The sequence below is a fragment of the Rattus rattus genome, chromosome 3 (genome assembly GCF_011064425.1).
Source record: "Rattus rattus isolate New Zealand chromosome 3, Rrattus_CSIRO_v1, whole genome shotgun sequence".
NCBI classification, from domain to species: domain Eukaryota; kingdom Metazoa; phylum Chordata; class Mammalia; order Rodentia; family Muridae; genus Rattus; species Rattus rattus.
The window spans coordinates 195693732-195721200 of record NC_046156.1 but is presented as its reverse complement, the minus strand read 5'-3'; positions in this window follow the sequence as shown (position 1 = coordinate 195721200).

The following is a 27469-nucleotide window of genomic DNA, read 5'->3' as shown; positions in this document are numbered from 1 at the left end:
CCCTTGGCAGGGAATAGGGAGGCAAAGATTAAAACAGAGGCAGAAGGAACACCCATTCAGAGCCTGCCCCACATGTGGCCCATACATATACAGCCACCCAATTAGACAAGATGGATGAAGCAAAGAAATATAGGCCGAGAGGGACCGGATGTAGATCTCTCCTGAGAGACACAGCCAGAATACAGCAAATACAGAGGCGAATGCCAGCAGCAAACCACTGAACTGAGAACGGGACCCCTGTTGAAGGAATCAGAGAAAGGACTGGAAGAGCTTGAAGGGGCTCCAGACCCCATATGAACAACAATGCCAACCAACCAGAGCTTCCAGGGACTAAGCCACTACCCAAAGACTATACATGGACTGACCCTGGGCTCCAACCTCATAGGTAGCAATGAATATCCTAGTAATATCACCAGTGGAAGGGGAAGTCCTTGGTCCTGCTAAGACTGAACCCCCAGTGAGCATGATTGTTGGTGGGAGGGCGGTAATGGGGGGAGGATGGGGAGGGGAACGCCCATATTGAAGGGGAGGGGGACGGGTTAGGGGGATGTTTGCCTGGAAACCGGGAAAGGGAATAACAATCGAAATGTAAATACGAAATACTCAAGTTAATAAAGAAAAAAATTAAAAAATAAAGGAAATGCATATAAAAAAGAAAAGAAAAGAAAACTCTTTCCTCCTTAAGGATAAAGTCCTATACACTCGATTATAGTGTTACAACATTCCAATAACACTCAACACCATTAAGAGTCTAGAAATTCGGGCCTGGAGAGATGGCTCAGCAGTTAAGAGCACTGACTGCTCTTCTGGAGGTCCTGAGTTCAATTCCCAGCAACCACATGTTGGTTCACAACCATCTGTAATGGGATCCAATGCCCTCTTCTGGTGTGTCTGAAGATAGCTACAGTATGTTCACATACATAACATAAAGTAATCTAGAAATTCCACATTCTGATCTCATTCTGCTAGTGGCTCATCAGGGCAGCAGTGTGCATAGCCGGTCCTAGCCAGTCTGCTGCCTGTAATTCTATCCAAATGCCCACTTCCCCACCAGTCACGTCGTTAATCAAGTTTGAGGTTTAGTTGCTGTCTTAGTTTGCTTCCTGTTTCTATGATAAAACCACAGGCTAAGGCCTTTTACTGGTCAGCATGAACATATTTCTGATTACCGAGAGTCTTCAGTTCAAAGAGGCGTGTCCTTGTCCTAGTTCAGGTCATTGTATGTTATTGTATTTGCTGCTGCAAGTTCAAAGCAAGGGAGGGTGCATGCAATTAGCACGGAAGGGGCAGCACAGCAGAGCAAGGCCCAGGACAACAGAGCAGGGTTGAGGAGGTGCATGATGGCCCCTGACATGCACAGAGATCAGGGGCTCAGAAACAAAAGGTCATCGGCATAGTTTGTGACTCAGACAACAAAAAGATCAACTTGTGTGCCTCCCAAATGTGCTTCCTAGCCTTATCCACTTAAGTAATTTATTTGCCAATTTTCAATTTATCCAAAACCTTACTTTAATAAAGTGTCTCTAAATAGTATAGCAAAAGCAAATGAATCCAACAGCCTTTAAGGATATTTTACTTTAAATACTTTAAATAAAGCACCGTTGCTTTCTTTTTTTTTTTTAATTACATAGGCACTTTCATAGTGAATCCTAGTTATTTTATTCCTCACTCTCCTGATGGACCCCCTCCTCTCAACATGTCCCATTTCTTACCACCACCCTCCGTGTGTGTGTGTGTGTGTGTGTGTGTGTGTGTGTGTGTGTGTGATTATGAGAGAGAGAGAGAGAGAGAGAGAGAGAGAGAGAGAGAGAGACCCACTGAGTTTACTTACATCTTTTTGCCAATAATGGATGAGAGGCATTTTAATATACCATTTTTTAATTCATGTAGAATGTCCTAAATTCATGCAATATATTTTGGTCATGTTTACCTTCCACTACTCCCCCTTATGCCTCCACGATCCACTCCCCAACCTCCTCATTCCCACCCAATTTCTTGTCCTTTAAAACCAACAACAATAATGAGTCTAATTTTTACTGTCCATATACTTGGGTATGAGTCACCCACTGGAGCATGGACAACTTACCAAGGGCCACAACCCTAAAGAAGCCTGATGATTCTCCCTCGTCTAAAAGCCAACAACTGTCGATAGATCCTCAGCTAGATGGGATGGCAATGTTGGTCTTCTGGCCCACTTGATCTTACGAAAGACTTGTGCAGGTATCTATACCTGTGGAATTCATGAGTGTACTATTTGACCCAGTCCTTCCTGACTTCTGGCCCTTACAGTCCTTCCACTTCTGTATGATGAGATGATATCCCTATCTCATTAAGAGTCAACCACTCTACCTTACCTATCCTGTGAGCTCTGGCCTCCGATGCTACTTCCATTGTTGTATGAAGCATCTCCAATTATAGGTGTGCGTGGCACTAATCTGTGTCTAGAGCCCTGCATATTTAGAAGGCTGTTTGACAACTTGATCGCTTATTGAAATAATAGCAGTAGATTCCCCACTAGGGTTTATGATCTCGCAGCTGTGGGCTCTCAACCAGGTTTACAAATTCAGGCATGGGTTCTTTCCTATGAAACAGGCCTCAAGACCAATAAGAAAGCAGTTGGTTGTACTCACAGCAGTCAAGGGACTATGGTACTAGAGAACTCCTATGGCCTTAAAGCAGCTGTTCTCAACCCGTGGATAGCAACCCCTTTGGGTTCAAACGACCCTTGTATAAGGACTGTATATCAGATTTTTATGATTCACAGAAGCAGCAAAATTACAGTGATGAAGTAGCAATGAAAATAATCTTATGGTTGGCAGTCATCACAACATGAGGAACGGTATTAAAGAGTAACAGCATTAGAAACATTGAGAACTACTGCCTTAAACCAAAAGCCTAATTAACCCAAAGTACCTGCGACACTCAGTTTTGATTATTAATTCCATCCAGTTAAGAGCTAGGTAGAAAAATTTGGTGCCTTGTGCTGTAGTTCCAAATTTGATTCTAGAGAAGAACAGATGTCAGTCTGAATAGGCCGAATGGGACAAGCTGCCTTCAATGTAGGCTGTACCAGCCAATTGCTTTGAAGCCCCCAAAAGGCACGAGTGCATGCACGCACGAGAGAGAGAGAGAGAGAGAGAGAGAGAGAGAGAGAGAGAGAGAGAGAGAGAGAGAATTATTCTAACTCTACCTTAGCATGGAAGCACCATCCTCTCTTACAGTTAAACATCAGAACTCTATGGGGCATAGCCTTTGGACCGCCAGACTTGTCTCTTTGGCCCCCTCCAGATTCCCAAGCCTTTGCTTAGACTGAGAGACACTTCTGGTCTTCAGAGTCTCCAGTTTGCAGAGGAGAGGTTACAGAACCTCCCAGCTTCCATGATAACTTGAGCTGATTCCCCTAGTAAATTGTCCACCTGTCATTATTCTCTCTGGAGATCCTCAACAAATACACCCCTGAGGTTTAGCTTGATAATTGAATTAAATGGCTGGTGGCTTTAAGCTGACTGACAGGAAAGGAAGCTGTGTTTGTGTGTGGTTTAAAATTGTTTTACCTTTCGTTTTCCATATTTCTCCCAGTTGCTACAGTTGCTCGTGACATTTATCATTCTTTTTAACAATCCACACCTGAGCCCTGTGGTAATAGAGAAGGTTCCTAATGAGCCAGAACCTGCTTCCTGCTAGGAGAGCTAAAAATACCAGCTCTTCAGTACCCTAGCCCCCTCCACAGCTAGAGCAGGACTATGAATTACAAGAAATTCATCAAACAGTGCAAGCACAACTTCCTAACGCTCCTTAAGTTTTGTTATGGAAGATTTTGGACTGTTATTTTCCTAGATCTTGTTATGATGCTCCCACTTCACCCCCTCCACCACTCTGACTTTAAAGACCTTTACCTGAAAGCCCTCACTAAGCCTGGCACCACCAGAACCTTCACATCTGCATAGCCACAGTGCCTCTCCCCTCTGTCTGTACCATGCTGGTAATTAATGAATGGATTAGGTGAAATTTTAAAACTGAACTTCAAGTCCTTCAACGGCACCATGGGGGGAAAAAAACAAAGGGTAAACCTGTCAACTAAAACATTGTAGAAAGCGCTTAAAACTCCCGCTCAATTGTTATTAACTATATTGCTGGGGAGGGGGGGGGTCCCGCAGGAGCACATTTTAAGTATCTTTAGAAAATCAGTTTCCTGAGCTAAATTTATTTCCAATGCTGTGACTTTAACCTGGAAGGAACTGAGGCCAACATATGTATAAGCACCAGAATGAAAATAACCAGAAATTGGTCTCTCCCAGCCCTGCTCAGGAGTCTTGGCCCAACACAGCTGAGAATCCATGAAGGAAACTGACGTTGTCTGACGACTGTGGTTTAGAGAGGCCTGGGCCCCACCAGATAAATGTAACAGTAGTTATCTGTGTGCAGGAGGGGCCATGGTAGAGGAGATTCCCAGCGGTCTATCTTTGTGTGTCATGCAACAGAGTAGGCAGACACAGTAAGATAAAGACCTTCTGGTTTGCCCCGGGGTTTCTGACAAAAATGTGACTCTTGTCAGGTAGCAGTACATTTCTGTTCTTGTTTCTACATACCCTTGCTCCAGCATCAGTAATGGAGGTTAATAATAATAATGATGGTGATGATGATGGTTAATAATCCACTTTCAAGAAGATAGCCTTTGCTTCATTTCTCTAGCATAAATGCTGCAGTTAGCCATGGGAGTGCTGTCTTCTGATAACCAGGGTTGATCAGATAATCACTCTACAATTAGCTATCTGTGGCTGTGATCTGGCTAACACCCATCTCTGTGGTTCCTTATGTGTTAATCCCTCAGTACCCAGAAGTATCACACCTAGGACACACGTTAAAGATGCCAGTGCCGCCGGAACATAAAGCCCTGGGGTTGAAGCTCCTAGGTCTTCCTTTCATGAGCTTTCAGTGAGTCTTAAGTGTCCTGAAGTTAGGGATCCACTGCTCTGAAGTAATCAGGACTACTCACCGGGAGCTGAAATCACTTATGTTGAAACCGAGGCCTGAGTAGCTAAGATCCTGGTCACATGGATATGGTCTAAAGCTCTGGGTAAATCCAGGGGGATCAGGAGGTCATCTGATTGATGTTTCTCATGCTGCTGGTCTGAATCTAAGAGCTGCACCTCCCGCAGGAGTCTCTTTCCCTTTAGACACTTCCAACTTTCAGTCACCACTACAGGCAGATTTGCTGTGAGCTCACCAAACTGTCTGAAATGCCATGGATTATTTCTGCGTGCGTGGAAGATCCCTGAGCAAAGTGTTGTATTTGAGGCACTTTAGAATCCTGGCAACTAGAATTCACCTAGATCCTTTGCAGGCTTTCTCCTTTTTCAAACAGTCCGAAATATATGTTGTGTTTTCTTTGTTTGGAGAAGGGAAAAGATCTTAGTAGATCCCCAAAGGCTGGCTTTGAGCTCCTCTCCCTCCTTACTGTTGAGATTAAAAGTATATACCACCCTGTAACATTGTTAAAGGCTTAAATGTAAACATAGTCTTCAACTGGCAAAAGAAAATAAAGAGTATGTGTCAGAGAGAGAGAGAGAGAGAGAGAGAGAGAGAGAGAGAGAGAGAGAGAGAGAGAGAAGAAATTTCCTCTTCTCCACAAAAGGGTCATCAAACTTAGTCACTGCAAGTGTCAGATGGGTCTGAGCCCTAATAGCCCAAAGATACCACAGAGCCACAGAGGTGGGGACAACAATCTGCCCAACAGAAAGGGGGCTTTCAGACAGACGGGTAGTCATTGTTTGGCACAAAAAATGGGTGAGGGGGTTGGGGATTTAGCTCAGTGGTAGAGCGCTTGCCTAGCAAGCGCAAGGCCCTGGGTTCAGTCCCCAGCTCCGGAAAAAAAAACCAAAAAAAAAAAAAAAAAAAAATGGGTGAGAGCTGAAACTTGAGGAAGGAAGGCTGTGAACTGTGGAGACTGAGATCACTAAAGATGATTCGTTCTCCTCAAGCTGATAAATACTGTCAACAGCGTGAAGCGTTGCCCTTAGTACAGCGCGTAGTTCAAAACCCATAATCAACACACGAACTGAAATCTGAGTCGCCGCCATCATCGGACACATAGCCTCAGAGGTGTCTCTGAACGCCGTGTGCGTGTGTCTGTGTGTGTAATGAGAGCTACGAGCGTAATCGCTGGCCTTCAGCTTGGGACAATGTGGCAACTGCAGGTGGTGAGAGGGAGATTATCGGCTCTCTGGCAGCTAAGAGTCAGGTGGCTCCAGCTTTGTAAAGTGGGTCAATATTTGGACAATTGATTTTTTCTCCCCGTCCTTTCAGTTTCCAAATGTTAAAGGAAAGGGCAGAAACCGCATCGTCTGCGAGACCCCGGAGGAAGAGGTGGGTGAACTTGAGTCACTTTCCTCCGCGGCCATCAGGAAGAAACATAATCTCAGGTATTAAAACCAGAACCGAGAGAACGAGCCGAACTCCCTCGGGCCCAAGCTGCTCTCTTTCTAGTGGCACAGGAATGAGCAAATGGTGTGCAAGTGTCAAAGAAGTTAGTGCGGATCAAATGCAGTCCTGCCGGGGCGATGGTTTTTATTTTCAGGATATTTTACCTAGAAATTTCATATTTGTAGAAAATCAACTGAGAGTCATTCCTCCTAAAGATGCTTTATGTTTTGAGGTCTTGTGTGTGTGTGTTGCATGTGTGTGTTTTGTGTGTGTGTGTGTGTGTGTGTGTGTGTGTGTGTAAAAGAAGGTGCTGTCATTTGAGAAGTTAACATATAAATTAAAATTCTTTGGGAACTCTCTAAGCCATGTAAACTCACAAGGATTTAACTCGACATATATTTCTTTTTTTTTTTTTTCGCCATATATTTCTTGAACGTGTTATGTGCCAGGCAGGTGTCTACTGCTTATTTTAAAGAAACTGACAACCCCCGAATGAAGGTAGACACCTGGGCAAATATTTAATTAGACTCATTAAATGTGGTAGTAGTTTATGGGCATATAAATACAGCACAAAGAATCAGTAAGGGAACATTTTGGAAAAGTAAAAATTGTCATGGTCTAGGATATGCTGTGGCTTCAGTTTAAAAGTAGCATTAATAAATCATTTTCATTGTATGTATTCAAACCACAATAGAAAAAAAGCTATATGTGAATCGGTGAAAAGCAAGAAAAAAATTTTTGAAGAGAAATTTCATTCTGCAGATGGTCATTTCTTGATTGGGTTACTAAAGAGAAAACAGCTCATAGTAGGAAAAAAGACACGAAGGGCAGAGCCCGTCATAGCTCCCAGCAGGAATTGTACTGGGTTTGGGAGCCAGGGAGCCAAAGCTCTGACCCTGAGGATTCACTGTCTTCAGAGAAACTAAGAAAATAACTATAACGTACCAAGGTTACAAACGAAGCATAGAAGGCTGTTTTCTCACAGCTAGAGGAGTCAGATCTTCTTGGAGAATAAAGTCCAAGCCCTTGATATAGGAAGCAGACTGAGAGCCCACCGTTGACAGCTGTGGTTGGCACAACTCTGGCAGGTGTGGATTTGCATGCAGACGCTGCTTCAGGTAGGGCAGGGCGGCACCTGCAGCCGCACGCACAGGTGTTTGGCATCCTTTTGAAAATTTAGCTACTAAATTACAGTCTCCCGTTCCTGACTTCCAAGCACTTCTGGATATTAACCTGGCCTTAGGCTCCACTTTCCTCAAAGAGAGCCAGGAATTTAATACCAGGCAAGGGGCTACGAAACCCAAATAAAGCTCATTCCCATTGTTCTTGTCAGTGCTCACAGGACCACCACACATCTAACTAAATTCAACCCAGAGCTGGGCCTGAAACCTCAAACAACTGACTAGAGCTAGTTTAAGGCCTTATTTTGAATAACTCTGTCTTGGGTTGTACAAACATGTACATGTTGTTACAGGGATAAAACCATCCAAGAATGAGAGAGTAAAAATATCTCAATCGGGGTTGGGATTTAGCTCAGTGGTAGAGCGCTTGCCTAGGAAGCGCAAGGCCCTGGGTTCGGGTCCCCAGCTCCGAAAAAACCAAAAAAAAAAAAAAATAAATATCAATCATGTTTTTTTTTTTTTTTTTAGTTAAAATTGCATAGTTTTAGGTTAAATAACTAAAAAAGGCCAATCATTCTTTTTTAATATAGAAACTTGCAATCAGGGAATTATATAGAATAAATACATCATGGGCCTTTTCAGTCCCCCAACCCCCATCACACACACACAGCTCCTCTACACACTGAGGGGAACCCTCAGAAATCTTCTACACGCAGGTCATTTCTCCACAACTGTTTCTACAAGGTTAAATATAAATACTTATCAGGATGAAAAAAATTACAAAATTTTTTTCAAAAATAACAACTTATTTTTTTTACAAAAATATCAAGTTATTTTTTTCACTGAGGTTTTTTTTTTATTACGTGCTTTATTAAATGCCACTGTTATCTTTTGCCCATTTTCCCCATTTGTTTTTGTTATTGACTTATGGTCATTTTAAAAAGTCCGAGTGGCAAGTCTGTGTGTGAAGTCATGGCGAAAAGGCAGGAAAGTAGCAAATAATCGCAAATATAATTCTAGGGTTTGGGCTATAAATGAGACCAGTCTTACAATGACATTTTTATTTGCCTATGATTTTCCTATTTTGTGCAGGCAGCTCTGCCCATCACCTGCTCTGGTTTCTGTTCTTATCACCGGTGTGTGCTTTCTGGGGACGGACAAGAACAGGTGTTACATCATCCGGGACGCCTCAGCGTCACTGACTTGATAACCATCGATAACACTGAGACAGGAGGGTGAAGAGGCAGGTGTAAGAATGGAAGAAATTGTTAGCTTCTGAGTTGGGGGTGCTATCTTTCAGACTTCTACAGGACAGCCTGGTCGTCATGTCCAGCAGAATGTTACGAGTACACCCATCAACGTAGCTAAAGAAATAATCTACCCGTAGACATTTGCAGCCTAAGCATGGTGTTTATGTTCAGTCTCTGCTGGATAATCTTCTCCATCTTTTCCTCTGGGTTGGATATGATCAATAGTAGTCTCTAATCAGAATGGCTGTGATCGTCCATCCCATCCAGCCCTTCACAAAACTGGGCTTGGTGGGGGAGTGAGAGACATAGATGATGATAATCACCAAGTTTCTTCAGGACTCTCGAGTTCTACAGCCAGCTACCCATAGGTTTCCCTGAGCACTTTGCAATGTCGTAGCTGCCTTTGAGTTGCCCATGCTCCTATTAAGTAACCCCGATAAACTCACTGATTCAGCCCCTTCATCCTTGACAGACTCACCTCCTTCCATCATTTCAAGGAGAGTCATACAACAATTAGATTGGAACAATTAGCCATCAGCTCAAAACCACTTGCTCTCAAGGTCCTAGAATCAGTCAGTAAGAGGGATCCCCCTGGGGAGCTCACTGTCCCGCAGATCTTTGCTCTATTACTACAGCACAAGTTTACACAGATTTAAAAAATGACTATTGATGCACGCATCCATCCCACACTCCTCAAAAGGGCTCCTATCTGTCCTCATGTTCCCGATTTCAAACAACTGAACACAGCAAACATGGGTTACAGCGGCTACCACACTCCCTGCTCTAAGACATTTTTATAGTTCATAAATGTGGACAGTTATTGGATACAATTATCAACACCTATGATTTACTCATTAGCGTAATGCTTACACAAACGTTTCCTGAGCCCATCAAATTTTTACATCTAGATACTGAAGTTTGGTAAGACTGACTGGCCCGGCCCAAAATCACACCGATAGTAAGTGATAGGTCCCAGATTTAAACAATGCCTGCCTAAAATGCAAGCCAGACAGTCATTCAAAAATAAGAACTATATTTAAACTCTGAGCTCAGGAAGGGGTCTGGGTAGAACGGGGACCTGTAAAACTCACTTCCAGAAAGTTTAGAGTTGAATATTAGCAGATTGGCTACATGAACATACAACTCGAATTGTTACAAAAGGGGCTATCCTTGGTTTCATGTAGTCGTCATGACATCCTTAACAATCATTGACCAAGGGACATTGCAGTTCCATTTTACGTTAGGCTTTGAAAATTATACATCTAGGTGCATGATGTTGCTCAGGGGACGTAACTAAGTTGAGAATAATGGCAAGGCAAGGAACAGAATCCTGGCAAACTCAACTTGGCAGTGTTGGCCATGAAAACTGCAGAACGCAGGAAGAAACCAAATGAGAGGGGACACAGCAGAAGTGAGGGACCGGTTTTACAAGGGGCAGATAAAGTGCTGATTCTCAGAATGAGACCTTTGTCTTTTGACAGTTTAGAACACAGGAAGCAAATCTGCCAGAGGTCAGTTTGAGCCAGAGCAGGAAGTCACAAAATCACAGAGTCTAACTGTGGAAGGATTTTTGGTTATGAAGGGACAAGGGCACAGAAGGTGATCGAGGGCCAGACCCATTAATTTTGCGCTGATATAAATTGAGAGATGATACAGAGGAACCAGGGAAGACAGAGAACAAGGACACGGAAGTTGTTGGTGCTTGGTGACTGCTTTCTTCCGCTGATATGGGAACAGAACTCCAGGTATGGGCTTGAGTTGAGGATCAGCTCCTGCAGGCGGAAACGCTTAGTGATGGAGACACCGGAATCATGAGCCCTATCTCTGACCACATCCAGCACTTTCTTCCATAGTTACTATTAATCTTAAGATGAAAGTCAATGACATGTACCCATCTAATTGTTTCTAATTCTTCAGAATTATATAGAAAGTATCCCGTTTCCCAATTGCTCTTAGTCTATTGCAGATCTTGAACTTCTTAGAAAAATAAAAAGCAGAAGGAATTCGATTTTCTGTTTGGAGCTAAATGGGGGGGGTGTCCCAATAAGCTGTGTTGTTCATTCTCTAATTAGATTCATCTTTGAACTTGTGTCACCTCTGCAAGCCTAGGTAGCTCCAAGACTTTTCATGCACAAAATCTCATTGACTCTTCACAAGACTTCTGCATCGCCCTCAGGATCATACAGAAGAGGAAACTGGAGCTCAAAGGGTTAAGGATTAATTTTCAGAAAGCATGCATAATGGTGCATATCTATAACTCTGGCATTTAGGACCATGAGTCAGGAAGTTCATGAGTTGGAGGCCAGTCTGATCTACATACTGAGTTCAAGGCTAACCACATTCATGGAAAGGACTTCATGACTTACAGTAAACAGCACAGATAGTCTTAGCTGATATCCATAAACTTCTCTAAGTGGCAGATACTGTGTACATGTGTATGTGTTGTATGCCTATGTATATAATATGCATGTGTGGGTAAACCTTGCCTGTGCATGTGGGTGTAGAAGCCAAAAGTTGATGTCAGGAATATTTCTCTGCCATTCTTCAGATTGTTTTAAAGACAGGGTGAACCTAGAGTTCACTATTTACACCAGGGTGGCTGGTCAGTGAGTCCCCAAGATCCACTGATGTCTACACCATTGAGGGCTGAACTTTACTGGCTTGCCCTCCATGACTTCCTTAGCCTGCTTTCTTATCTATAAGGCAGAATGGTCTGCCCAGAGCTGGCACCACCCATAGTGGGCTTAGCCCTCCCACATCAATCATTAATTAAGAAAAAACATTCATAGACTTGCCTATAGGCAATCTGATGGAGGTGTTTTCTCAATGAAGGTCCCCTTCCCTGAAAACTCTTACTTGTGTCAAGTTGACAGAAAAATAAAAACACCTAACCGAGCTTTGTACATCCGTGCTAGAGATCCAATCTCTGGTCCTTGGGCCCTCATGTTTCCCCAACAAACACTTTATTCAATTAGACGCTTCAGTTCACCTTATAGAGAGGATCAAGGTGACCTGCCCAAAGTCACCCAACTAGTAAGTAAAGTCTGTCTTTTTAGGATTAAAAACTCAGTCCACCTTCAGAAACTAAGTTCAGAGCTGTAATTCTCCACTGGACCATGTCAGGAATGCATACGTTATCGCTAACAATGCTGTCTGAGACGGTACAGTCTGAGAGGGAGCTTGCAGATGCACAGAAGTGAGTGAAATTGGGAGTTCTCCTCAAAGAAGGTAAAATGTAGATAAAGAAAAAACAAAACAAAACAAACAAACAAACAAACAAACAAAACAGTTCTGTAGGAAGCTGTGCAAGTTGGGAGACCGCTGGTGGGCTTACCCACATGGCAGCTGTGGACCCTGCACGGAGAAAATGAAAGCAACACCAGCTTCTCTCATTATAAAAAGAAACGCAGAGGTCAGGATAAGGACAACCGGCTCAGCCTGAAGCCGCAGAAGTCCAATGGAGCCAGAGGCCAAAGCCTCAAAACCTAGGGGAGCCTTGGAAACCAAATCTTAATGAAGAGTCGGACTCTAGAAGAAAGCAAAACACCGAAGGTCGGGTCAAACACAGAGTAAGTTAATAATTCTAAGCCTGTTCTAGATTCTCTTCTACAGATAATTGGCTCAAATCTCCAGAGAGCCTCTAAAGGTTGCAACGTACTGCAGAAATGCAGCCCTGTACGTGGCACAGGTCAGTAGATTCCAAGGGACTATCTTCCAAGGAGAATTTCCTTTTGGTTTCACTAAGCCATGGCAGCCGCAGCAAGTTCCGAGGACCATGCACTTCAGACAGTGTCTTCTACACAAGCTTCCATCCTTACCCACAATGCCTCCCAGTGCCTCATCCCTACCTCCATGGCTCCAACCTGACCCCTGAATCTCTTCCCAGAGCTTCGGGCCAGAGTTGGTCGCCACCTCCCACATACACATACATTCTCACACATGCCACGGGCAGCTTAGATGAGGTTGATTTCCCGAGGGGAGAACCCGGATTGGAAGACTCATCGTGAGGAGCTGACAGGAACAGTGAGCACCGCCAGAAGCATTAAAATGGATGAGACGGGGTCTGCTGCTGGCACGGGCTCCGCAGTATCGCAGGCCGGCTGGTTCAGCAGCAGCCCTCCAAGGACAGCTGCTATTTGGTGGCTGAATGCATTTCTGTTTGGCATGGGTCCTCCCGTTCGTTGTTGAATATCTGTAGTTTGTCATTTTCCAAAGCAGACACAGAAGGATTCTATTCCCAGGGTTTGACTGAAGGCATGGCTGACTAGACAGAATTCTTCTTCAGTGACGTTATCTTACACTATCCGCGGCATGTAACCGGGCACATTTTCCTGGTTCATGTAATTTATAGTGCCCTAAATGTTTAGAGTAGGATACCACTTTGGAAAATAATTTGTCAGTTCTTAAAAAGTTAAGCATAACCCTGATAAACTTGCTTCACTACCCCCACCCCACTTCTATGTGTTTACGCAAGAGAAATGAAGGCATATGTCCACACAGAGACTTATACAAGAATGTGCTTAGCAGCTTTGTTGATGATAGCAAGCATCTAAAAGAAACCAAAATGTCCATCAACCCAGGAATGGATACACAAATTGTGGTCCATGCACACGATGGAATATTATTTGGCAACAAAAAGGGATGGGTTTTGGACACAAACAACAAGTATCCAAGAATCACAGAGTTATTATACTGAGAGAAAGAAACCAGTCTCTCCAAAACACACACCCCAGCAAAAACGAATTCATCTTGCCTTCATCATTATATATAAAATATTAGAAAAGATGAGCTATCTATAATGAAATGAAAGCAGAAGTGACTACAAACAAAGATACTGCCCATTAATGAGATTGTGGCGATGGTTTCGTGGATGTATGCATGATCAAAGCTTAACAAGTCTGCAGTGTTAAATACGTACTGCCTGCCCCCATATCTACATGGAAAATGTAAACAAGGTTGATAAGACTATGCTTCATGGGAATGGTTTGATTAAAGTGTCGTATGTTAGTGAAATGGGTCAATCAGTAAAATGCTTGCTCCACAAGCATGAGAACCTGAGTTTGGATCCTCAACATCCAAGAAAAGCTGGGCATTGATGACAAAACAGAGTCAGAGACAGTAAGGTCCCTACGGCTTGCTGGCCAGACAGTCCAGACCAGACAGTGAGCTCCAGGTTTACTGAGAACTCTTGTCTCCAAAATATAAGGTGAAAAGATTGAAGAAGTCATTAATTCTACTTCTGGCCTCAATATTTAATCATGTGTGCATGTGCGTGCATGTGTGCATGTGTGCATGTGTGCACACACACAATGTATAATAATTCATATAATAGAATGTCAGGAAATCACAGCGGATACGTATTTTGCCTAATCTACTCATTTGCCCCTGAGCCTTCAGATGGATTAAAAAGTGCTATTATCATGGTTTAGCTCTTGTTGGGCAGCCATGCTGTGAGACTTTATGGGTATAACTTTTGACATTCTTAGGAGACACAATCTCACAGTAAACTCCCTGATCCTCTGTCTCCTACAATCTTTCTGCGTCCTCTTCCACAATGATCCCTGAGCGTCTGTGTCGGGGCTGTTTTGTGAGTGTATCCGCTGAGACTGGGCACCACAACCCTGGAGTTTTTAAATGGTGCGGTTTTTCTGTAATAGGCTCTGTATGTTGCAAAGAGAAGTTTTCTTGCTCCTTATATGTGAGGCTAAGAACAAATATGTAGAATGTAGTTAGGAATATATGTTAGAAGTAACAATAATAATTTAGAGACTAACTACTATTTTAAAAAGGAGAGAGAGCAAAGGGAAGGGGGAAATGATGTAATTATAATATCAAAAACCAAAAAACAATTTTTTTTATTAACTTGAATATTTCTTATAAATTTAAAGAATATTCCCTTTCCGGTTTCGCAAACATCCCTCCCCCCCCCTTCCTTATGGGTGTTCCCCTCCCCACCCTCCCCCATTGCCAGTCTAGTTCAAGTCTTAGCAGGACCCAGGGCCCCCTTCCACTGGTGCTCTTACTAGGATATTCATTGCTATATGAGGTCAGAGGTCAGTCCATGTATAGTCTTTGGGTAGTGGCTTGGTCCCTGGAAGCTCTGGTGGCTTGGCATTGTTGTACATATAGGGTCTCGAGCCCCTTCAAGCTCTTCCAGTTCTTTCTCTGATTCCTTCAACGGGGGTCCTATTCTCAGTTCAGAGGTTTACTGCTGACATTCGCCTCTGTATTTGCTGTATTCTGGCTGTGTCTCTCAGGAGCGATCTACACTTCTGCACTTCTTTGCTTCATCCATCTTGTCTAATTGGGTGGCTGTATATATATGGGCCACATGTGGGGCAGGCTCTGAATGGATGTTCCTTCAGTCTCTGTTTTAATCTTTGCCTCTCTCTTCCCTGCCAAGGGTATTCTTGTTCCCCTTTTAAAGAAGGAGTGAAGCATTCACATTTTGATCCTCCGTCTTGAGTTTCATTTGTTCTAGACATCTAGGGTAATTCAGGCATTTGGGCTAATAGCCACTTATCAATGAGTGCATACCATGTATGTCTTTCTGTGATTGGGTTAGCTCACTCAGGATGATACAAAAAAACAATTTTTAAAAAGTGCTATTCTCAGCACCACCTTCAGAAGGAAGCCTACGTTCTCATCCATTGATAACAAAGTCACGTCAATCATTACATTAAAAACTGAGTCACAATTTGAAAACTTCACGAGTTTATCAGCCACGTCCATTGACACACATTTGATGTCTCTACCATTTACATTATTATACAGAGCAAGTTCATATCTTTACAATAACCACAAAATTGCAATCTTTTCAGCTAATGTTGCTTGCAATGTCCCAAGCACTGTTTTGGATACTTTAGATATAAATATATATTTATATATTATTTTATATATAATTTAATATATGCAATACATTTAAAGTACATATTACTTTAAATACTTTACAAATGTATACTTATAAATATTTATACATTATATATATTCATTCTTTATACAAATACATATATTCCAACAAATCACATATACAGGCTGTAATCTTTCTAGTCCGTCAGAGGCTTGATGGTCTACCAATGGAAAGTCTGAGAATCTAGTCATTGGTCTGTTGATGGGGCCGGACATCTCAGCTGGCCTTCACATACATTGGGATAGTGAATAAATAGGCTCTACTACCAGAGAAGGAATGGACTTGCCATCAAGAGCAAAGATAACCAAGTCAAGAGCAATAGCTTCTGACTTCTATCTCCTTTATCGAGGCTGACACCAGAAGCTATGGCCGAGATTAAAGGTGAATCTTCCCACCTCAAAATACATGGATGAAAGGCAGGTCTTCCCACTTCAAAAAATTTAATTAAGAAAAAGAAAAAGTCCCTCACACGTGTGTGAAAGTCACTTGGGTTTAGATAATTCCCAATGTGGTCAAGTTGACAACCAAGAATAGCTTTCTATCATAACTACTAACATAAATCTGCAAACTATGGAGGATATGTTTTACTAGACTGTTTAGACCCCTCACCTTGACTTGAGGTGAAGAAGAAAACAACTCCCAGCCACCCCTTTTCTATTTAATAAAAGTAACTCATAGCATATCTTTAGATGCCTTATTAAAAGAAAAAAAAAACACCCCCATGACCATCAATCTCATTCATTCTATTCCAGTGAGGGTTAAGAGATGAAAGGCAGAGTTTCTAACAAGAAATTCATTGAGGTTACTAATATAAAAACACTATGCAGAGTCTATTGTGTCCCTAAGCACAAATGGAAAATATAATTTTAAAATCTTATTTGCCAAAGCAACAAAATTATAAAGTACACCAAAATAAACCTAACTTAATCTTTATAAGATAGCTATGACAAAATTAAAGGATAAAAGAATATAGTAGGCTCTAATAATGTGTAATTATGCCATATATATGTATATGAAGGCACAACCATACAGGCAATTTCTCCAAAATATCTGTAAGTGCAATATTTCCCCCTTTTAGAGAAACTATTGAAGACAGTTTAATATCTATTCACACTAATACAAAGTGCATACACAAAGTTAAATGATCGAACCTGTAAAACAGTTCATTGTGGTACAGAGGGGAAGGAAAGAGAAAGAGAAGGCTTGGCCCACCGCACTGCTAGACCTAAGTCATAGACGAGAGAAGAGGTGTTTGTGCAGGAATGGGCTAATAGCTAATAAGCAGAATGGAGAATTGAAAATAGATCAAAGGAACAAAGAGAATTCATTTGTGGCATTAAAAGTAGGCTGGAGAATGATAAGCCACTCAGTAAATGGGAACGAGAGGCAAAGCAAAAACAAATCCTAGTCTCAAAATAGTTGTAGAACAAACAGTACAAAGACTTAAACTTCAGTGCTAAAAGAAACTCTTTCAAAGGAAATATCAGAAACTATGATATTAGGGAATATGGAGGGTTTTATAATAAAGATACCAAAACAACCACAAAACATGGAAACTGTGTCTATTTTAAATGCACTTTTGGGGTCTCTTTGATAGGTTCACTGGACAGACATCCCATTCCACCCAATACTCCCGTTCAGCTCTATAAAGCCAATTCCCGAAGGTCAGTCAGAGTTATCACTCCAAAGGAGAGGTGATGTGCACAAGAGATAGGAAATGGGCAGGAAGCACATGACAGTGACCCCAAAAGCTGAGGTTCAGAATGACCTTGCTTCTCTGTCTGGGAATGCCAGAAGAGAACTAACCAAGTAGATAGAATAAGTATTGCTTTTAATGAGATGATGTGCATTTCCATCCCAGAATTCCTGCTCACAGCACAGCAGCTTTCAAGATGGCAGCCATGCAGCTCTGTAAAAATCTTTGCTTTCCTCCTCTTCTTCCCAGCACTGGTCTACCCAACACTGCTGGCTTTCTTTGTCTAAAGCCCCACTCCCTCATGTGGCCAACCTCTATGCTGGCCTAACTCAAAGAGCTTGGCTTTTTCCACCCTTTGTCTCCTGGCACTGCTACAATTTACAACATGCCTGCCCTGGGATTATTCTTTTGAATTCTTAAAAGAAAATTGTCTTCAGGTAGAGAAGGAGGAGGAGGAGGAGTGATAGATCTGTCAATCAAAAGATGTCATAAGGAAGGAAATCAAAGCAAGCTACAGGCACCCAGTACCACAACATGTAGGATGATGTGATACGGGTGAGAGCCGGTACAGGAAAGAACAAGGCCTGTCATTGGACGAGAAGGAAGGATGAGTGGGAAAAAAAGTTTGAGGGAAGTGGGGAGACTGGAACAGAAAGGAGGAAGAGAAGACAGGAGGACTGCAGAGAAGACACCACAGAGAGATCATGGAAGTGGACATTAGGATTCCACGCTGTACCTTTACAGGTTGTCATGAATGTTCTTAAGGGAAGGATGTATACAGGGCTTTGTATGTTTAGGTGGGCAATTGTATCTTATTAATTGGATCAAAAGTTATTGTGTTGTGTAGTTTTTCATGTGAAGAACTGAATTTGGGAGAATGTATGGGATGTGTGTTTCTGGCATGGAAACTGCCTGGGGAACTAGATAGGTAGAGAGATTGCTGCCAGGCTCAGAGAGAGGCCTTCAGCAGTGTGATATGGGATGGAGCAAAGCAGGTGAGAAGCTTTGCTGACTGAGATTAAGATAGCTATCGGATATCTTGGGGCACTGCGATGCCGGACCTAGAGCAGGAAAAAAGATTGTTTTATTTTTTTATAATTTTACAACAACAACAACACCAAGAGAAAGCCTGACTACCAGGTGTTCAAAAAAAAAAATTCATGCTCAGAGGTGAGGAGGCCACAACTTCTGCCCAAACACCTGTAGTAACTGAGTCCCCCAGGATCCAGGGATGCAGGAACCCCCAACCAGCCAGTGGCACAGGTTACATTCTGGTCTGAACCAGTGCCCTGAGAAGACCTTGGGCACTGTCTCTGTACCAAGTACCATAGCACACAGAGGAAGCTAGATGCCAGTGTGTTCTTTTTTTTTTTTTTTCCGGAGATGAGGCCCGAACCCAGGGCCTTGTTCTTGCTAGGCAAGTGCTCTACCACTGAGCTAAATCCCCAACCCAAATGCCAGTGTGTTCTAGCACATGCAGGATCAGAGATGCTCTGAAATGTGTAGGTTCACAGGATCACATAGGAAGCTCAACTCCCAGGAGATGGGACAAAACCAAGACCTTAGGATTAAAGGATCCCAGAATCACAGGACCACAGAGATAGTTGAACTCTCTGAGGAGTCCTAATACAACCAGGATCACAGGAGGGACAGGCTGCAGTCAGAGACAGCAAGGGCAAGTAACACTAGAGATAACCAGATGTCTAGAGGCAAGCACAAGAACATAAGCAACAAAAACCAAGGCTACTTGGCATCATCAGAACCCAGTTCTCCCACTACAGCAAGTCCTGGATATCCCATCATACCAGAAAAGCAAGATTTGGATATAAAATCACATCTCATGATGATGATAGAGGACTTTAAGAAGGACAAAAATAGCTCCCTTAAAGAAGTATAGAAGAATATAGGTAAACAAGTAGAAGCCCTTAAAGAGGAAACACAAAAATCCCTTAAAGAATTACAGGAAAAAAAAAAAAAAACAACCAAACAGGTGAAGGAATTGAGCAAGACCATCCAAAAAACAAAAATAGAAACAATAACAAAATCACAAAGGGAAGCAACCCTAGAGATAGAAAACTTAGGAAGGAGATCAGGAATCATAGATGTAAGCATCACTAACAGAACACAAGAGATAAAAGAGAGAATCTCTGGTGCAGAAAATACCATAGAAAACAAAACACAACAGTCAAAGAAAATGCAAAATGCAAACGCCTCCTAGCCCAAAACATCCAGAAAAATCCAGGACACAATGAGAAGACCAAACCTAAGGATAATAGGTATAGAAGACAGTGAAGATTCCCAACTTAAAGAGCCAGAAAAGAGCCTCAACAAAAGTATAGAAGAAAACTTCCCTAACCTAAGAAAGAGATGCCAATGAATGAACGTACAAGAAGCTACAGAGCTACAAATAGACTGGACCAGAAAAGAAACTCCTTCTGTCACGTAATAATCAAAAAACCAAATGCAAAAAATAAAGAAAGAATATTAAAAGCAGTAAGGGAAAAAGGTCAAGTAACATATAAAGGCAGACCTATCAGAATCACACCAGACTTCTCAGCAGAGACTATGAAAGCCAGAAGATCCTGGACAGATGTCATATAGACCCTAAGAGAACACAAATGCCAGCCCAGGTTACTGCATCCAACAAAACTCTCAATTAACATAGGTAGAGAAACCAAGATATTCCATGACAAAACCAAATTTACACAATATCTTTCCACAAATTCAGTCGTACAAAGGATAATAGATGGAAAACTCCAACACAAGGAGGAAAACTACACCCTAGAAAAAGGAAGAAAGTAATCGTCTTGTAACAAACTTAAAAGAGAGCCACACAAACATAATTCCACCTCTAACAACAAAAATAACAAGAAACAACAATCACCATTCCTTAATATCTCTTAACATCAATGGACTCAATTCGCCAGTAAAACAGCATAGACTAACAGACTGGATATCAAACAAGACCCAGTATTTGGCAGCATACAGGAAACGCACCTCAGTGACAAAGATAGACACTACCTCAGAGTAAAACACTGGAAAAAAAAATTTCCAAGCAAATGGTCCAAAAAAAGAGGCTGAAATAGCCATTTTCATATCAAATAAAATTGACTTTCACCCAAAAGTTATCAAAAAAGAAAAGAAAGGACATTTTATACTCATCAAAGGAAAATAATCTAGCAATATGAACTTTCAATTCTGAACATCTATGCTCCAAATGCAAGGGTACCCACATTCATAAAAGAAACTTTACTAAATGTCAAAGTACAGGTATCACCTCACACAATAACAGTGGGAGATTCAACACTCCACTCTCATCAATGGACAGATCATGGAAACAGAAACTAAACATAGTCACAGTGAAACTAACAGAAGTTATGAACTAAGTAGATTTAACAGACATCTGTAGAACATTTCATCCTAAAACAAAAGAAATACTTTCTTCTGAGCACCTCATGGTACCTTCTCCAAAATAGGCCATGTAATCAGTCACAAAACAAGCTTCAATAGATACAAGAAGATAGAAATATCCCTTGCCTCCTATCAGATCACCATGGAGTAAGGCTGGGCTTCAATAATGACCGAAAATCCACATACACATAAAAGTTGAACAACACTCTACCCAATGATAATTTGGTCAAGGAAGAAATAAAGAAACAAATTAAAGACTTTTTAGAATTTAATGAAAATGAAGGCACAACATACCAAACTTTATTGGACACAATGAAAGCAGTGCTAAAAGGAAAACTCATAGCTCTGAGTGCCTCTAAAAAGAAACTGGAAAGAGCATACATTAACAGATTGACAACACACCTGAAAGATCTAGAGCAAAGAAAAGAAAATACACCCAAGAAGAATAGATGGCAGGAAATAATCTAACTCAGGGCTAAAATTAACCAAATAGAAACAAAAAGAACTATACAAAGAATCAACAAAACCGAAGCTGGTTCTTTGAGAAAATCAACAGGATAGACAAATCCTTAGTCAAACTAACCAGAGGGAACAGAGACAGTATCCACATTAACAAAATCAGAAATGAAAAGGCAGACATAACAACAGAAACTGAGGAAATTCAACATATTATTAGATCCTACTGCAAAAGGCTATACTCAACAAAACTGGAAAATCTAGAGGAAATGGACAACTTTCTGGATAGATACCAGGTATCAAAGTTAAATCAGAATCAGGTAAACTATCTAAATAGTCCCATAACCCCTAAAGAAATAGAGGCAGTTATTAAAGTCTCCCAAATGGGGGGAAAAAAAAGCCCAGGACCAGATGGATTAAGTGCAGAATTCTATCAGACCTTCAAAGAAGACATAATACCAATACTTTTCAAACTATTTCACAAAATAGAAACAAAGGGAACACGAACCAATTTGTTCTGTGAAGCCGAAATTATACTTGTACCTAAACCACACAAAGACCCAACAAAGAAAGAGAACTTCAGACCAATTTCCCTTATGAATATCAATGCAAAAATACTCAATAAAATTCTCTCAAAGGCACATCAAAATGATCATCCACCATGATCAAGTAGGCTTCATCCCAGGGATGAAGGGATGGTTCAATATACAGCAATCCATCAACATAATCCACTAAATAAACAAACTCAAAGAGAAAAAAAACCACATGATCATTTCATTAGATGCTGAGAAAGCATTTGACAAAATTCAACACCCCTTCATGATAAAAGTCTTGCAAAGACCAGGAATGCAAGGCCCATACCAAACATAGTAAACACAATATACAGCAAACCAGTAACTAAAAATAAATGGACAGAAGCTTGAAGCAATCCCACTAAAATCAGGGACTAAACAAGGCTGCTCTCTCCCTACCTACTCAATACAGTACTCAAAGTCCCAGTGAGAGCAATCAGACAACAAAAAGAGGTGAAAGGGAAACAAATTGGAAAGGAAGAAGTCAAAATATCACTATTTGAAGATAATGTGGTATTATACTTAAGTGACCCCAAAGATTCCACCAGAGAATTCCTACAGCTAATAAACAACTTCAGCAAAGTGGCTGGATATAAAATTAACTCAAACAATTCAGTAGCCTTCCTCTACTTAAAGGATAAATAGGCTGAGAAAGAAATTAGGGAAGTGACACCCTTCACAATAGTCATAAGCAACATAAAATACCTCGGTGTGACTCTAACCAAGAAAGTGAAAGATCTGTATGACAAGAACTGCAAGTCTCTGAAGAAAGAAGTTGAAGAAGATCTCAGAAGATGGAAAGATCTCCCATGCTCAATGGATTGGCAGGATTAATATAGTAAAAACAGTCATCTTGACAAAAGCAATCTACAGATTCAATGGAATCCCCATCAAAATTCTAAATCCTTCAAAGAATTAGAAACAGCAATTTAAAATTTTATTTGGAATAACAAAAAAACCCAGGATAGCAAAACTATTCTCAATAATAAAAGAAATTCCAAAGGAATCATCATCCCTGACCTCAAGCTATATTACAGAACAATAGTAATAACAACTGTATGGTATTGGTACAGAGACAGGCAGGTAGATCAATGGAATAGAATTGGAGACCTAGAAATGAACCGACACACCTATGGTCACTTGATCTTTGACAATGGAGCTAAAACCATCCAGTGGAAAAAAGATAGCATTTTCAAAAAATGGTGTTGGTTCAACTGATGGTCAGCATATAGAAGAATGCAAATTGATGCATTCTTATTGGCCTGTACAAAGCTCAAGTCCAAGTGAATCAAGGATATCCACATCAAACCAGATACACTCAAACTAATTGAAGAAAAATTGAGGAAGATTCTCGATCGCATGGGCACTGGGGAAAATTTCCTGAACAGAACACCAATGGCTTATGCCCTGCGATCAAGAATTGATAAATGGGACCTCATAAAACTGCAAAGCTTCTGTAAGGCAAAGGACACTGTCAGTAGGACAAAATGGCAACCAAGATATTGGGAAAAGATCTTTACCAATCCTACATCCAGTAGTAGACTATTATCCAATATTTACAAAGATTCTCCAGAGAATCAAATAACCCTATTAAAAAGTGGGTACAGAACTAAACAAAGAATTCTCAACTGAGGAATATTGAATGGCTAAGAAGCACCTAAAGAAATGTTCAACATCCTTAGTCATCAGGGAAATGCAAATCAAAACAACCCTGAGATCCCACCTCACACCAGTCAGACTAGCTAAGATCGAAAACTCAAGTGACAGCAGATGTTGGTGAGGATGTGGAGAAAGAGGAACACTCCTCCGTTGTTGGTGGGATTGCAAGCTGGTACAACCACTGTGGAAATCAGTTTGGTGGTTCCTCAAAGAATTGGACATTGTACTACCTGAGGACCCAGCTATACCTCTCCTGGGCATATACCCAAAAGATGCTCCAGCATATAACAAGGACACATGCTCGACTATGCTCATAGCAGCCTTATTTATAATAGCAAGAAGCTGGAAAAAACCCAGATGTCCTTCAACAGAGGAATGGATACAGAAAATGTGGTACATTTACACTATGGAGTACTACTTAGCTATTAAGAGCAATGTCTTCATGAAATGGATAGAACTAGAAAATATTATCCTGAGTGAGTAACCCAATCACAAATGAACACACATGATATATACTCACTGCTAAGTGGATATTAGCCCAAAAGCTTGAGGTACCCTAGATACAATTTACAGACCACAGGAAGTTCAAGAAGAAGAAAGACAAAGTGTGGATAGTTCTGTATTTTAGAAGGGGAAACAAAATACTCACAGGAGGAAGTATGGAGAAAAAGTGTGGGGCAGAGACTGAAGAAAAGGCCATCCAGATACATGGGGGATCCATCCCACATGCAGTCACCAAACCCAGTCACTATTGAAAATGCAAGAGGTGCGTGCTGACAGGAGATTGATATAGCTGTCTCCTGAGAGGCTCTGCCAGAGCCTTACAAATACAGAGGCAGATGCTCACAAACAACCATTGGACTGAGAACAAGGTCCCCTATGGAGGTTTTAGAAAAAGGACTGAGGTACCTGAGGGGGGTTGTAACCCCATAGGAAGAACAACATTATCAACCAACCAGACACCCCAGAGCTTGCAGGGACTAAACCACCATCCAAAAAGTACACATGGAGCAGTGACCCTCAGCTCCAGCTGCATATGTAACAGAGGATGGGCCTTGTCCGGCATCAATGGGAGGAGAGGCCCTTGGTCCTTTGAAGGCTGGCTGTCCCAGTGTAAGGGAATGCCAGGACGGGGAGGCGGGAGCGAGTGGCAGGGGTCAGGGAGAGCACCCTCTTGGAGGCAGGGGATGAGGGGATTGGAAAGGGGGTTCTGGAAGGGAAACTAGGAAAGGTTATATCATTTGAAATGTAAATAAAGAAAATATTCAATAAAAGAAAAAAAAAGCAAGCTACAAAGTGAAATGAGAATATCTTCATGCATACCACAAACTGGTTCTAAATCAATTAGATGAAGAGCTTCTACCACAGCTTTTGGAAAAGAGTAGATGGGCTGGAAAGATGGCTCAGCAGTTAAGAGCACGGACTGCCCTTCCAGAGGCCCTGAGTTCAATTCCCAGCAACCACATGGTAGCTCACAACCATCTGTAATGGGTTCGATGCCCTCTTCTGGTGTGTCTGACAACATATGCATAAAATGCACTGATATGCATAAAATAAATAATTCTGGGGGAAAAAAGAGTAGAAAACATAGTAGCATCTAAAATGAACAATACAAAAAAGAGAAAACCTGGTGGTCAAAAAATCCTACAAAAAGATATTGAGCCTCCATAGTCTTTGAAACAATGAACAATGGGACAAACTCTGTAACTAGAAAGTTTGCCAGGGCTAAGCTTTGGAAAGGAAGCACAGCTGTAGGCTTCTATGTGTGCTTATAAGAGTGTTCTCTAGAGTAGACTCAATGGTGCCCTTAGCAAGTCTTTAAAAATAGTTTTATTTTGTTTTGGGGGTGCTGGTGATTTTTCTTGTTTTGCTTTGTTTTTGTTTTGTTTTGGGGTTTCCTTGAGACAGGGTCTCACTATGTAGCTCAGAATGTCCTCGAATTCACTGCTTCGTGGACCAGGCTGGCCTCAATGTCACAGAGTTATGACTGCCTCTCTGATTCCATAGTTCTAGAATAAAAGCATGCGCCCTCATGCCTGGCTGTTTTTAAAAATATAAAGCAGACAGAACAGAATACTGATCATTCTGGAACCTAGATAGTAAACACAAAGTTTTGTTATATTACATCAACTTTTAAAGCATTCATTCTCTAGGCTTTTATTTTGAAGTTGTTTCCCTTGTACAGAAATTGCAAAACCAACAGAGACTTTCTGTGTACACTTTGTCTATATTCCATGAAATCATCATATAAGCACAATTCAAAGCCAAAATCAGGGAACTAGTGACATTCCACTCAATATCTAACTCTCGGGTCTTTTTCAAATATATCTGACTTTGCTAATTAAAATAATCTCACAGCTCTGCAGTTCATGTCATTCTTAGAGCAGGCTGCAAGTTAAACTGCTGTCAGCAGAAACAAAACTCACTCCAGTGCATGAGATAGCTATGAAGATAAATTACACAAGGGATAGAAAATATTTCTCCTTTTCCTACAGATATTCAGGGCAGACGAAGGGCAGATGATTGAATTTTTTTTAAATATTGCCCCTACAGATCTTCACAGTTACAAATACCAAACAGGAAAATTTTATCAAAGTCACTTTTAGAAAACATGTTTCATATTTTTATTATGAAAAGTCTAGGACATTAAAAAAAAAAAACCTGATTCATTTGCTCTTAGAATAACAATAACACTTCAGATCGTAATGGGAAAGATACGGCCTTTGTGGCCCCAGAAAAAGCCTGAGCATGTAAGTTTCCAACAAACCAAAGAGTGGCAACATTCCTTCAGTCTCTTTTCTGTCAACAAAGATTTAATGGTCTTTCCCTCCCTCTCCCTCACTCTCTCAGTTTCTCAGTTCCCTGTTGATACAAATATTGTCCAGGCACTTAATTAAGAGAACATAAGGAATTTGGAGAGTTACATCTTGGGTAAGGATTAAACACTTTCTGTCTCCAGTGGTTCAAGTATCTGTGGACTAGGTTAAGGATCTGTGGGTTGTTCCTTCCCTAGGTTGACTTTATTGAGTGCTTTGGCCAGATCTCCGGAAGACACAGCACAAGGGAGCTAGGCCAGTGCAGGAGTGGGAGCTGCAGAGGGAGAACTCAAGTCACTGCTTATTTGTTGCCCTGCAAGCCCAGGAGCCAAACTCAGCACTTCCCTGCCTAGACAGCAACTGTCTTCCAGGTTGTTCTCAAGGTTTCTCAATAACCCTTTCATTCCTCTCTCTCCTCCTCATACACTCATGCTCGAGCATGCACATGCACACACACGCGCTCACATATTCCACTTCACCAGCAAAAGCCCAATGTCAGAAGACCAACCTTGGAAGCAGGTCAGGACGCCAGCTGGAACAGGTTTGCTGGCGTCCGCCTTGAGCAGATGAGGGAACCTGAGCAGAAGGAACACAAGTCGAAGCCTGTGTTGTAACCTTGGCAGAATCCTGTCAGCAGCTGATAGGCCATGGTAAGAGATTCTTCTGTGTCTTTGTCTTCTGGGAATAGTGGACAGAAGGCAACGCTACCTTGCAGAACACTGGTATAGCTCAGTGAGGAGGGCCTGTGAAGGCCACAAACCCAACCTCCAGACCTCAAAATATCCACCTGACTAAAAGTCCCAGTGGAGTAGAGACCGAGGGCCGACATACTGCCTGTATTGAAGTCATACCTGCTCTGTATCCTGTCATTTCAGAACAATAGTGATGGGGAGGGATTTCTTGAGTAACAACTGAAGCCAATGACTAGCCTCTAGGGACAATGATTGATGCTGGAAAAATGCCATGAATTTGCAAAATGGCTCACATCAGAGACCTTCAAATCTCGGGGTGTGGTAATACAAAAAGATGAGGGCTTTGGTAGAAACACAGAAGGGTTGAGAGACTGTTATCAATCTGGAAATCTGGGACCCTGCCAGTCTCAGTAGCTGTCAAATCAAGTACGCACTCCAGTTAAGATACTTTATCTCATAATGA